The sequence below is a fragment of the Myotis yumanensis genome, unplaced genomic scaffold, assembly GCF_028538775.1.
Source record: "Myotis yumanensis isolate MYYU_CA2020_CCGP unplaced genomic scaffold, mMyoYum1.0.hap1 SCAF_2, whole genome shotgun sequence".
NCBI classification, from domain to species: domain Eukaryota; kingdom Metazoa; phylum Chordata; class Mammalia; order Chiroptera; family Vespertilionidae; genus Myotis; species Myotis yumanensis.
In genome coordinates, this window is record NW_027223753.1 from 163319957 (window position 1) to 163334133 (window position 14177).

Below are 14177 nucleotides of genomic sequence, written 5' to 3' on the forward strand. Positions count from 1 at the left end.
TCCCAGGAGCGGTCCCCGAATTCGGACAGCTGCAGCAGCCGGCGTGGGCTCCCCTCCCCCCGCTCCTGCACCCCGGAAAGGGCCTCCCCGCGCTCCTGCACTGCGGGGCTGCCTTCCCCCTTCTCCTGGTGCTGCTTGCGGGCCCCCAGCCCCACCTCTTGCACCCCAGGCCAGCTCACTGAGCTCGTCCACTGCGGCGGGCGCCCCCAGTCCGCGCCGTCCGGCGTCCCCCACGCCACCCCCAGGCTGGGCTCCCGGCCGCGGCCGCCCCGCTCCTGCACCCCCGCGCCCACGCCGCCCTCCTCCTGCACCGCCGGACCCACGCCCCCCTGCTCCTCCACGCCGAGCTTCAGCCCGCGGAGCTGCTGCGGCCCCCAGCTGAGCACTCCGACCCGCTGCGGCTGCTGCTCGGGCAGCGGGGGGCTCAGTCCGCCCCGCTCCTCCTCCGCGCCCTGCTGGGGGTCCCCCGCCCGCGCCGCCCAGCGCACTCGCTTGCCCCCCAGAGGCCGCGCGGTCCCGCCTCTCCAGATGGTGCTGCCCTGGGCGCTCGCTCACACCGCCCCCCGCCCGCCCGCTCCTTCCGCCCCGTCCCCCGGGAGGGGGCTGCGGAGTCGCGTCCCTCCGACTGCGCGGTCGACCCACGTCCCCGGCACGTCTCCCGCCCGCCCCTCGGGCGTCGACGTCCGCCCAATGGGCACCGAGCCCTGCGCCGGCCCCCGCAGGTGCTGCGGCCCCGCGCGCCGGCCCGCGAGCCAGGAGCGCCCGCCCTCCCGCCAGAGAACCCAGAGCCCGCCTGCGCCTGCGCTGCCGAAGGCGGGGCGGGGGCGGGGCCCAGCACGCCCTCTTAAAGGGCCAGGTTCCGCTCGCTCCTCCCCTACCCTCCCTCCCCCTTTCTTCGCATCACTCCGCCTTCCTCCTTCAGGCCATGCTTGCGTCTTCCAGTGACGCCAGAAAAGGAAGGCGAGGTGAAGCGTGAGGTCAGGAGTTAACACCGGGAAGGTGTAGTCAACCACACCCAATGGAGGAGCACTGACACAGGAGTCTTGAATTCGAAGCAGCAGTTCAGGTGTGCTGATTTACCATGTGACAGTGTAAAAAGTCACTTCCATCTGGCCTCGGTTGCTTCGTTTCTAAAATGAGGAGGATGGATTGGAAAGTTTGCAGTCTAATGAATGGTTGATTGCAGAGAAAGGTTCTAGTCAAGGGGTGGGCAACCCCTGGCACGCGTGCCAAACATGGCACTCCAGTAACTTTTGCTGGCACGCGAAACCCTCTCTTATAATCTTCCATTTACAATTTTTTCTTAATATCGACTTTTTTATTTTTCAGATAAATTCAGTGTGGGTGCATCTTAGCTAAATAAATAATTTTACATAACAAGTTATCTTAAAGACCATAGACATGGATTGACGAGAGAGGGGAAGAGCAATTTCTATGCCTCTGCCTTAACTCTCCCTGCCTTCCTAGATCCGACCAGTGTTTTGGTTTCATCCACATACACTTGTGAATCTTTGTTCTCGATGATGATGAATTTTGTTAAGTCTCGTAATAGGAGTAGCCTGACGGATGAAAGTAGTAGCTCGTGCATATCTCTGAAGGTCACAAATCTGATGTAAAATCTCTGTTATCAGTGATGCAGCAGCAAAAGTCCCACTGATAATATCAAACAGAGTCATAAAGTTTTCTGTCGGACTATCAGTGTACATATATACATTAAAAAATAAATGTATTTTTCATCATCATATACTGTGTTTTTGTCGCTCGAATGAATTTTATTATTTCTTCAAGGTTCTTCACATACATACACCTTAAGAGATATCAAGTAGGCGTAACATGTTCTCAAAAAATTAGGGTTGGCACGCAGAAGAATTTTGAGTCAGAGATTTTGCTGGTTTTGGCACGCACTCACAAAAAGGTTGCCCATCCCTGTTCTAGTCCTAACAGATAAAATGAAGCCCCCCCCCCCCTTTCCCAACAGAGGGCAGAGGGTGCTTGAAGGGTATTTCAGGAAGGGAGTGCTCTCTCAGGCATGTGACACTTTCTGCTGAGAACACAGGCAGAAAGAGCCCCAGGCAAAAAAGGGGGGCCTTCCTCCTGCCGAGGTCCTTCTAGGGGTACCCATGAGGCCGAAAGTGGGAAAGAATTATAAATTTATTAGGTCATCTGTAAACCAGATGGGCTGAGCCCTAAATGGCACCAGCACCCAGGATGGGGAGTCAGAGAATCTAAAGGACTCTAGATGGGCAGTTTGTGCGGGGCATTCTCTGGGCCTCTATGGCCCTCTTCCCCCTGTACCCACAAAGGAGGAGAAAACTTAGAGCTCCTCCTCCCAGTGGTAGTGCAGCCTAGTCCAACTGGAGGCAGCCTTGGGATGTGGAGTTTAGAACCCAGTTGGCCGTTCTACTGAGTGTACCTCATTATACAATGGGTATAATAATAAAATAATTCCAGGAAGAAGTGTCCCCAAAATCGGACATCAGAGAGCTGTGTGAGGGTGGTTCTTTCTGCAGTCCCATTGTCTGGCATTGGGCCCAAGGGCCCTAGCCAGAGGACAGTAGGGCAATGAGAAGGGGATGGGTCCCAGACACCCATGGGGGCAGAGGGAGGGGGGGAGGCTGGATTGGGTGGATTTGTGTCCAGACACCTATGATGGGGGACCAGCTGGGGTGGATTTGAATCATCGCTTCTTACCCTGTGAGGTGGGCAGCACAACTTTCTACTAAATCATTTCATAGCAGTGTGTGTAATAGCTGCCCTTCCCCATGGAGCCAGGGCTGTTGAGCAGGAGGCTAAAGCACCTACCTGGGCCAAGAGAGGGTCTAGGACAGACAGGACTCCTGACCCCACCTATGGGCACAGTTAGGCAAAAGTCTTCCCCCTTGTTGCCTGGGCTCAGGAAAAAAACTCAGCGGGAAGGACGCTGAGGAGGTATCCTCTCCCCAACCTTCCTCACACTAACCTCAGTAATGACAATTGCTAAAGTGTTTGGACCCTTCCTATTGGTAAGGTCCTGTCCTTGGCATTTATTTACATCCAACCCCCACCACAACCCAGTGAGGTACACATTATCATCCCCATTTTACAGATGGCAGAACTGAGGCTCTACTCAGGGGTCCTCAAACTACGGCCCGAGGGCCACATGCAAATACAAATATTGTATTTGTTCCTGTTTTGTTTTTTTACTTCAAAATAAGATATGTGCAGTGTGCATAGGAATTTGTTCATAGTTTTTTAAAAAATATATTTTATTGATTTTTTACAGAGAGGAAGGGAGAGAGATAGAGAGTCAGAAACATCAATGAGAGAGAAACATCGATCAGCTGCCTCCTGCACACCCTCCACTGGGGATGTGCCTGCAACCAAGGTACATGCCCTTGACCGGAATCGAACCTGGGACCCTTGAGTCCGCAGGCCGATGCTCCATCCACTGAGCCAAACCGGTGAGGGCCATAGTTTTTTTTTTAAACTATAGTCCGGCCCTCCAACGGTCTGAGGGACAGTGAACTGGCCCCCTGTTTAAAAAGTTTGAAGACCCCTGCTCTACATGGTTAAGTACTGTAACTTGCTCAGGGTCCAACAGCTGGTTATAGTGAAGCCAGGATTCAAATCTAATTTTCTGACTCACAAGTCTGCTCTGAGGCACAACAAAGCAATGCCAGACCCAGGAGCTTCATTTTGGGAAGCATTGGTCTTGACTAGACTTTTAGGGGTCAATAGATGCAAACAACTGATTGGGAGCAAGCTCCTCTGCCAGTAAATCAAGCTCCAACTCAAACAAAGCAAGGGATCAAAGCACCTGCATCCTGGTGGATCCTGTTTGGTGATTCACTGGGGGAGCGCAGGTCCCCATTCTCCCACCTCTCCACCCGTTGCCCTCAAGAGCCAGATCCATGCCTCGAACATCCTTAGTGTAGGGTTTTCTGTTGCTTTAGGAAAAGAGGCCTCCTGCTCCCTCCCCCCAGTCCTAGCCCCCGGACTGTCTTCAGCTACCACCATGTTGAACACGAGCTTTGCTGGGAGTTGTCTCTGAGGCTGTCATCTCTGCACTGTTCTGGGATTCCCGTACTAGGAGCCAGGGAGACACCTAGGGAGACTGCTCTGCCCCCCGGGGAGCTGACAGCATAATGGAGGAGAGAAGACAGCTTAGAAGCACAAGGCTCAGCAGGTACAGGAGGTGCTGTAGGCATAACTCCAACCCTCTAACATGCCCGTGCTAATCACCTCCCAGATTGGGAGCTTAAGGAGAGCTGCCCACAGCAGAGTGACTCTGCAGAGAAAAGGGCTTGTCAGGTCTAGTTCAAAGTGGAGGCTCGTGATGGTGCCCTTAAGAATCTCCTCTGAGAGATGATTACACTGGGGCAAGGCGAGGAGGGCAGCTGAGGGGTGGTGATGCAGCCTGACTCACACCTGCAAGCAGGTGCTCTGCCAAGAGCGGTGGAGGCTGCTGAGGGCTCGGGCTGAAGGTTTGTTTTTTTGTTCTGGTTTGTTTTCTAAAATAGAACCATGTTTTTTAAACGACTGTTGCAATGTATTAGTAGGAGATGAATTGAATTTAGTGGGTTGTGACTGGCTTATTTTTTCATGGGAGAGGACACTAATGGAATAGAAAATACCAGAACGTAATTTTTTTGAACTTTTTGTTGAAGTATATATATCCAGAGAAGTGCAAAAAACATGCACATTTTACAAAGTGAATATGCCCAGCACCCAAATCAAGAAACAGAACCAGCTTCTGACAGTTCCCCACAATGGTAATTTTTATTTTATTTTATTTTATTTTAATATATTTTATTTATTTTTTACAGAGAGGAAGGGAGAGGGATAGAGGGCCAGAAATATCGACGAGAGAGAAACATCGATCAGCTGCCTCTTGCACAGCCCCTACTGGGGATGTGCCCTCAACCAAGGTACATGCCCTTGACTGGAATCGAACCTGGGATCCTTCAGTCAGGATGAGCCACCCCATCAAGGGATGAGGGAAAGCACCTCAGAGGCTTTACCTGAAGATAAAATTTCTCTTGACCCTGAAGATAAAATTGCCTTTCGCTCAAAGTACTCTACATATAACTGAGGTACAACTTGGGGTGGCTCATCCTGAACCCTCCCACTTTCATAGTCATGATTTTTAAATGTCCAACAACCTTCTCTGCCCCCTCTCCTGCCCCCTCCCCTGCCCCCACAGACAGAATGTAAACCACAATGACAGGGATTTTTGTCTGGGAACCGACTGACACAGGTACCTAGAACAATGCCTAGCAGGAAGTAGGTGCCAACAGTATCTGCTGAATGAGAGTGCATTTCAGGTAGTAAAGGTATTGTTTTGTGACATTTTTGTTTCATTGTGTATACACACGTGCACTTTACATTGAAAATGAAATCTATTTCTTTCTGTAGGTCACAGCCAATAACTTCTGAAAGCCACTGCTCCAGCTTGAGAAACTTGCAGAGGCTGCAATTCAGGCCAGAGCAATGGGCAGAGGTGAAGCAGAACGATATGCTAATGAGATCCATGCTTCTCAAACTTCAGTGTGGGACCAAATAACCCATTGAAATGCAGATTCTGATTCTGCGAAGTGGGAAGGGTATGCTGAGACTTCTGATTTCCATCTACACTTTGAGTAGCAAGGCCTTGGACCCAGAGATTCTCAATAATGCTGCACGTAAGAATCACATGAGACAATTTTAAAAACACTGATGCCCAGGCCCCACCCCGGAACAATTAAATTGGAATCCCTGGGGTGGGGCTCAGCATCCAGTTTTTTAAAGTTCCCCAGGTGATCTCCATGTACAACTAGAAATGGCAAGTCCTTGCTTCCCTGGTGTCTCCCAATGCCTGCGGCAGGAGAGAAGTGAGGCGTTGGATCAGGACTGATATCCAAGCAGACAACCTGATTTGACAAAGGGCAAAAGATTTCTTAGTCAGGCAGGGACCGTTTGCCTCTTAGTGGAAGTAAAGGGAAGGGCATCTGAAGGAATTCTTGGGCATGAGGCTGTTTGCTAACCCAGGCCATGTTTTCCCAGGACCAAGAACAAACAGTGCCTTCACCCTATCCAGCAAGTCAGAACTCCCCCATCTGCTTTGGGGACCAGGCTCACATGCCCCCAAGCAATTCAGACAGTTTCAAAACCTTACTAGGGCAGCTGCTCCTACGTGTCTGCCCCCCTTCCCCACCCCCCGCCCCCCGCCCCGTCCCCCCAGCTTGAGATAAAGGGCCAACTGAGCCAAGAGATTACAAACCCTGGAGCAGCATGGACTATTCAGAAAGGAATGCCATAGTCCTGGGTTCTGGTGCCCCCTGGCAGACACCTAGAGTTGAAGTTGGTAACCAATAGATAGGTAGGTATTCATCTATCCTGAGTCCAGTCAGTGTTGGGCAAATCATATAAGCCATGGGCCAATATGCAAAATCCAGAAACTGCTTGGGGGTGGGAGAGAGACAAGATAGCATATGAAGAACTGGCTCTCTTTATTCACCTACTCCTTTACATCCCTGAAATTGGGCTTCCCTTGAACTCACTGTATTAAATTTGGAAATGAGAAGGGCTTACCATTAAATGGTGAGGTATTTTTTTCACTTTTGTACTTCCTTGCTATTCCTCTCTCCTTCCTGAGTATTTTATTATTTTGAGGCTATTTTATTTTTTTAAGTTTTTCTCTTTTTATATATTTTTATTGATTTTAGAGAGGAAGGGAGAGGAAGAGAGAGAAACATCAATGATGAGAGAGAATCTTTGATTGGCTGCCTCCTGCACGCCCCCTACTGGGGATCGAGCTGAAACCCAGGCATGTGCCCTTGACCAGAATCGAACCTGGGACCCTTGAGTCCACAGGCCAACACTCTCCACTGAGCCAAACGGGCCAGGGCTATTTTGAGGCTATTTTAAATGGAATTGTTAATTTCCTATCAGATTGATCTTTGCTAGTATATAGCAGTACAACTGATTTTTTGTGTGTTGATTTTGTATCTTGTACCTTTCCTAAATTCTTTGTTTTTGTGTGTAAATTCTTTAGTTTTCTACATGTAAGATCATGTCATCTGTGACCAGATACCTTTTGTCAATCCTCACCCGAGGACTGATTTTTTAGAGAGAGTGGAAAGGAGAGGGAGAGACAGAGAGAGAAACATCGATGTGAGAGAGTCATATCGATTGGTTGCCTCTGACCCCATCCTGACTAGGGCCGGGGATCAAGCCTGCAACCCGGGCTTCCCTCCAGGGATATATGCCCTTGATCAGAATTGAACCCAGGACCCTTTGGTCTGTGGCCAACGCTCTATCCAAACCAGCTAGGGCTACTTCTTTTTCAATTTGGGTGCCTTTTGCTTCTTTTTCTTGCCTAATTGATCTGTCTAGAACTTGTAGCACTATATTGAATAGAAGTGACAAAAGTGAGCATCCTTTTCTTGTTCCTGATCTTAGATCAAAAGCTTTCCATCTTTCACCATTGCATATGATATTAGCTGTGTTTGTTTTTCATATATGGCCTTTAGGACTATATTGGGGAGCTTCCCTTCTATTCTTAATTTATTGAGTATTTTTTTTATCATAAATGGGTATTGGATTTTTTTCAAATACATTTTTCTGCATCAATCGAGGTAATCGTGTGTTTTTTTCTAATAATGTAGTATGTTATATTGACTGGTCTTCATATATTAAACTCTTCTTGTATTCCAGGAATAAGTCCCACTTGGTCATATTGTATAATTCTTTTAATATGCTGCTGAATTCAGTTTGCTAGTATTTTCTTAAGGATTTTCCATCAATATTCATAAAGTATATTGGCCTGTGGTTTTCTTTTCTTATACTGTCTTTGGCTTTAGTACCAGGATAATGCTGACCTCATAGAATGAGATAGAAAGTGTTCTCTCCTCTTTACTTTTTTTGAAGAGTTTAAAAAAAGATGGTGTTAATTCTTCTTTAAATGTTTGGTAAACGTCACCAATGACGCTATCTGTCTCTTTAGTGACATTATCATTTATTCTATATAGTTCTCCTGATACCCTTTAGTTCTAAACTCCACATCCCAAGGCTGCCTCCAGTTGGGCTAGGAACTGGGTTTTTCGGCTGCACTATCACTGGGAGGAGGGAAGCCTGGGTCCCGGGTGCTGGAGGGAAGCCAGTGCTGGCAGCTGGGGGAAGGAAGGCCTACTCTTGCACAAATTTTCATGCATCGGGCCTCTAGTATGCTATAAGATCTTTGGTTAATCTCTTCCTGCCCCCCACCCCTCTTCCCTCTGAGATTCATCAGTCTGTTCCATGTTTCCATGCCTCTGATTCTATTTTATTCATTAGCTTATTTTGTTCATTAGACTTCTTATTCATTTATTTTTTTCTTAAAGAATACCATTCAACATTTCATGTAATACTGGTTTGGTGGTAATGAACTTATTTAGTTTTTTCTTGTCTGTAAGGCTCTTTAAGTGACCTTCAATTCTAAATGATAGCTTTGCTGGGTAGAGTAATCTTGGTTGTAGGTCCTTGCTATTCATCACTTTGCTTGCAAAGTTTCTGTTGAGAAATCAGCTGACAGTCACATGAGTGCTCCCATGTGGGTAACTAACTGCTTTTCTCTTGCTGCTTTTAAGATTGTCTCTTTGCCTTTAACCCTTGGCATTTTAATTATGATGTGTCTTGGTGTGGGCCTCTTTGGGTTCCTCTTGTTTGGGACTCTCTGTGCTTCCTGGAATTGTAAGTCTATTTCTTTCACCAGGTAGGGGAAATTCTCCGTCATTATTCTTCAAATAGGTTTTTAATATCTTGTTCTCTCTCTTCTCCTTCTGGCACCTTCATAATGTGAATGTTGGTACACTTGAAGTTGTCCCAGAGGCTCCTTACATTATCTTCATATTTTTGGATTCTTTTTTCTTTTTGCTCTTCTGATTGAGTACTGTTGTTTTGCTTCCTTGTATTCCAAATCATTGATTTGATTTTTGGAATCCTCTACTCTACTGTTGAATCCCTGTAAATGATTCTTTATTTCAGTTAGTGTATGCTTAATTCCTGACTGGTCTTTTTTCATGTCTTTGAGATTCTCACTAAGATCTTTGAAAGTCTCACTAAGGCCCTTGAAGCTCTCATTAAGATCCTTGAGTAACTTTATAACCATCGTTTTGAACTCTGTATGCAGTAGTTTGCTTGCTTACATTTATTTCATTTACAATATGTTTCTTTGTCTCTGCATTGTGGCCGCTTCCCTGTATCTGTTTCTGTATTTTAGGTAGAGCTGTTATGTCTCCTGGAATTGGTAGAGTGGCCTTATGTATTAGGTGTCCTGTAGGGCCCAGTGGCTCAGTCTCCTGAGTCACCTAAGCTGAACACTCTAGGTGCACCCCTGTGTGGGCTGTGTGCAGTTTTGTTGTAGTTGAGCCTTGATTGCTGTTGGCGTCACTGGGAGAAATTGACCTCCAGGTCATTTGGCTCTGAGAACCAGCTGTGTCTATAATGAAAGAGCTGCTGTGCAGGAGACACCCTTATGGAGCAGGACTTGCTTCATTTGGGGCTTTAGTGCTCACTGAGTCTGCCCCTTGAGTGTGTCACTTGTGGATGTGTAGAGTTGTACTCTGGTATGGTCTGAAGCTGTCCACTGGGTGCACTGGCTCTGGGACCTCCCAGGAGGTACAAATCCAGCTACTACCTGGGGCCACCAGCAGGAGCTACAGAGAGATCTGCAGAACTAGGAAGTGCCCAGACAAAGCCCAACTGTGAAGTAGGCAGGGTGGTGGGCCTTTTATTGATAGGTTTGGGGCATGATGACTCCAGCTGCTGCTTAAGATATTTTAGCAAAGTCTGAAGCCTGAAACAGGACAGGCCAGTGATATGGAAAAGCAGCTGCAAACAGCTTGGGTGTGGGTGAGGCTGCAAATTGGATGGGGTAGGGTCTCAGGGAGTCACCTGGGCAGAGCACACAGTGTGGGCCAAGCTGATGGAAACTCAGCTATGGCTGCTAGTCAGTCTGTAACAGGGGAGGTCCCAGCACAGGAACAACAACTCCTGTGAACACCCGTCTGGGAGAAAGCTGCCCCTGAGCTCCTGCCCCAATGCCAGACAGTCCAGTTCCTCCTCATATGTTCCTGGATTCCCCCAAAGCCACCATCCAGCCCTGGAGCTCAGAGAAAGTGAGATTATATAAGTTCATGCGCAGGCCCTTTAAGAGGAACACCTGGGACTCCAGCAGCCTCTGTGTCACTCAGCCATGATCCTAGGTGTTTTTTTTTTATATATATAATTTTTTTATTGCTTAAATTATTACAAAGAGTATTACATATGTCTCCTTTTTTCCCCCCTGCCCTTGACAATCCCCTGGCCTCCCCTACCCTCCAGTGTCTTATGTCCATTGGTTATGCTTATATGCATGCATACAAGTCCTTTGGTTGATCTCTCCCCGGCCTTCCTGCTATAGATTGACAGTCTGTTCGAGGCAACTCTGCCTCTGTATCTATTATTGTTCAAAAGTTTATAATGGTCTCTATTATCCATGAATGAGTGAGATCATGTGGTATTTTTCCTTCATTGACTGGCTTATTTCACTTAGCATAATGCTCTCCAGTTCCATCCATGCTGTTGCAAATGGTAAGAGTTCCTTCTTTTTTACAGCAGCATAGTATTCCATCGTGTAGATGTACCACAGTTTTCTAATCCATTCATCTACTGATGGGCACTTAGGCTGTTTCCAGATCTTAGCTATGGTGAATTGTGCTGCTATGAACATAGGGGTGCATATATCCTTTCTGATTGGTGTTTCTGGTTTCTTGGGATATATTCCTAGAAGTGGGATCACAGGGTCAAATGGGAGTTCCATTTCCAGTTTTTTGAGGAAACTCCATACTGTCTTCCATAGTGGCTGTACCAGTCTGCATTCTCACCAGCAGTGCACAAGTGTTCCTTTTTCTCCACATCCTCTCCAGCACTTGTCGTTTGTTGATTTGTTGATGATAGCCATTCTGACAGGTGTGAGATGGTACCTCATTGTTGTTTTGATTTGCATCTCTCGGATGATTAGTGACTTTGAACATGATTTCATATGTCTCTTGGCTTTCTGAATGTCCTCTTTTAAAAGGTGTCTATTTAGGTCCTTTGCCCATTTTTTGATTGGATTGTTTATCTTCCTTTTGTTAAGTTGTATGAGTTCCCTATAAATGTTGGAGATTAGGCCCTTATCAGATATAATGTTGGCAAATATGTTCTCCCATGTAGTGGGCTTTCTTGTTGTTTTGTTGGTTTCTTTTGCTGTGCAGAAGCTTTTTATTTTGATGTAGTCCCATTTGTTTATTTTCTCTTTAGTTTCCAATGCCCTAGGATCTGTATCGGTGAAGAAATTGCTTCGGCATATGTCTGAGATTTTGTTGCCTTTGGATTCTTCTAGTATTTTTATGGTTTCCCGTTGTATATTTAAGTCCTTTATCCAACTTGAGTTTATTTTTGTGTATGGTGTAAGTTGGTGGTCTAGTTTCATTTTCTTGCATATATCTGTCCAATTTTCCCAACACCATTTATTGAAGAGACTATCTTGACTCCATTGTATTTTTTTTTATAGCAGTTATGGGGACTTCTCTTCCCAGCTCTGGAATCCTGGTCTAGGAGTCAGGTGTGGGACGGGGACCCCTTGCTTCTCACAGGAGTCTTTGGAGATATCCCTCCAGATTAAAAAACGCCACACATGGGTGTCAGACCAGCCCAGTCCACTCCTCTGCCCCTCCTTCCAGCCTCAATGTGCTTTCTTCTTTACTTCTCTATTTGTGGGACTTCCATTCAGCCAGATTTTAGGTGGTTCTGAATGATGGTTGTTCTGCATTTCAGTTGTAATTATGATGTGGTTGTGGGAGGTGGTGAGTACCAGTGTTTACCCACACTGCCATTTTTGGCAATGACTTTATTTTAAAAAATTAATCTCGGAGAGGAAGGGAGAAAGAGGGAGAGGGAGAGAGAGAGAGAGAGAGAGAGAGAGAGAGAGAGAGAGAGAGAGAGAGGGAGAGAGAGAAACATCAATGATGAGAGAATCATTGATCAGCTGCCTCCTGCACACCCCACACTGGGGATCAAGCCCACAACCCGAGCATGTGTCCTGACCGGGAATCAAACCGTGACCTCCTGGTTCATAGGTTGTTGCTCAAGTACTGAGCTACGCCAGCTGGGCTTGGCAATGACTTTTTAGATACAACAGCAAAGGCACAAACTGTGAAAGAAAGAATTGATGTTAGGCTTCATTAAAATGAAAAACTGCTCTGCAAAAGACAGTCAAGAGAATGAGAAGATAAGCCACAAATTGAAAGATGCATATCTGATAATGGACTGTTATCCAAATATGCAAAGAGCTCTTTAAACTCAATAAGAACAAGACCCACTCAATTTGCCCTAGCTGTTTGGTTCAGTGGTTAGAGCGTTGGCCCATGGACCGAAGGGTCGCAGGTTCGATTCCGGTCAATGGCACGTATCTAAGTTGCAGGTTTGATCCCTGGACCCAGTCAGGACATGTGTGGGAGGCAACCAATTGATGTCTCTTTCACACTGATGTTTCTCTCTGTCTCTCCCCATCCTGTCCACTCTCTCTGTAAAAACAAAGAAAGAAAGAAACAAAAACTATGGAAAAAATATCTTGGAATGAGGGTTAACAAAAGGAAGGCAAAAGATTTTGATACCTCAGCAAAGATACTTGCATATAAGTACATGAAAATATGATCAACATTATATTATCAGGGAAATGTAAATTAAAATGAGATACTATGAAGCTATTACAATGGCCAAAATCCAAAGGTGACACCACCAAATGCTGGCAAGGAACTTTAAAACAAAACAAAACATGTATATATATATAGACATATATATCTATATATCTATATCTATCTATCTATATCTATATCTATATATATTGATTTCAGAGAGAAAGGGAGAGGGAGATAGAAATATCAATGAAAGAGAACCACTCCCACTGTGGATTGAACCATGACCTCTTGTTTCATAGATCGACACTCAACCACTGAGCCACACCAGCCAGGCAGGTAAGGAACTCCCATTCATTGCTAGTAGGGTTGCAAAATGCCACAGCCACTTAGGGAGTGTTTGGCAGTTTCTCATAAAACTAAACATACTCTTAAGCATATGATCTAGCCACTGCATTCCTTGGTATTTACCCAAATGAACTAAAAATTTATGCCTACATAAAAACCTGCATATGTTTATAGTAGCTTTATTCATAGTTGCCAAAAATTTGGAAGCAAAGATGTCCTTCAATAGGTAAATGGATAAACTATGTTACAAGACAATACTTAGTCAGCACTAAAAAGAAGAGCTATCGCTCAGCTGGCATAGCTCAGTACTTGAGCAACAACCTATGAACCAGGAGGTCATGGTTTGATTCCCAGTCAGGGCACATGCTCGGGTTGTGGGCTTGATCCCCAGTGTGGGGTGTGCAGGAGGCAGCTGATCAATGATTCTCTCATCATTGATGTTTCTCTCTCTCTCTGAAATCAATAAAAATGTATTTGAGGGGGGAAAGTTTAAAAATAAAAAGAAATATCAAGCTGTCTATGAAAACCTGAGGAACCTTAAATATATATTACTATGAAAGCCCATCTGAAAAGGCTACATACTATATGAATCCAACTACATTATGGGAAAGGTAAGACAGTCAAAAGATCAGTGTCTAACTAGGGCAGTGGCTCTCAACCTTCCTAATGCCGCGACCCTTTCAGTTCCTCATGTTGTGGTGACCCCCAATATCATTGTTACAAATTGAACATAATTAAAGCATAGTGATTAATCACAAAAACAATATGTAATGATATATATTTTCCAATGGTCTTAGGCGACCCCTGTGAAAGGGTCATTCAACCCCCAAAGGGGTCGTGACCCACAAGTTGAGAACCGCTGAACTAGGAGTTAAGAGGGAGGACGAAGAGGCAAGGCACGGAGAACTTTCAGGACAGTAAAACTATTGTGCAATGAACTGTAATGGTGAATACATGTCATTATACATTTGTCTAAACTCACACAATGTATACCAAAGTGAATCTTAATGTAATCTATGGTCTTTCGGCAATGAGGGTGTGTGTCATTGTAGGTTCACTGTAACAAATGTACTACTCTGGTGGAAGAAGTTGACAGTGGGGGAAGCTAAGGGGTGGGGTGCAGGAAGGGAATTCTTTCTGTACTATTTTGCTGTAAACCTAAAACTGCTTTTA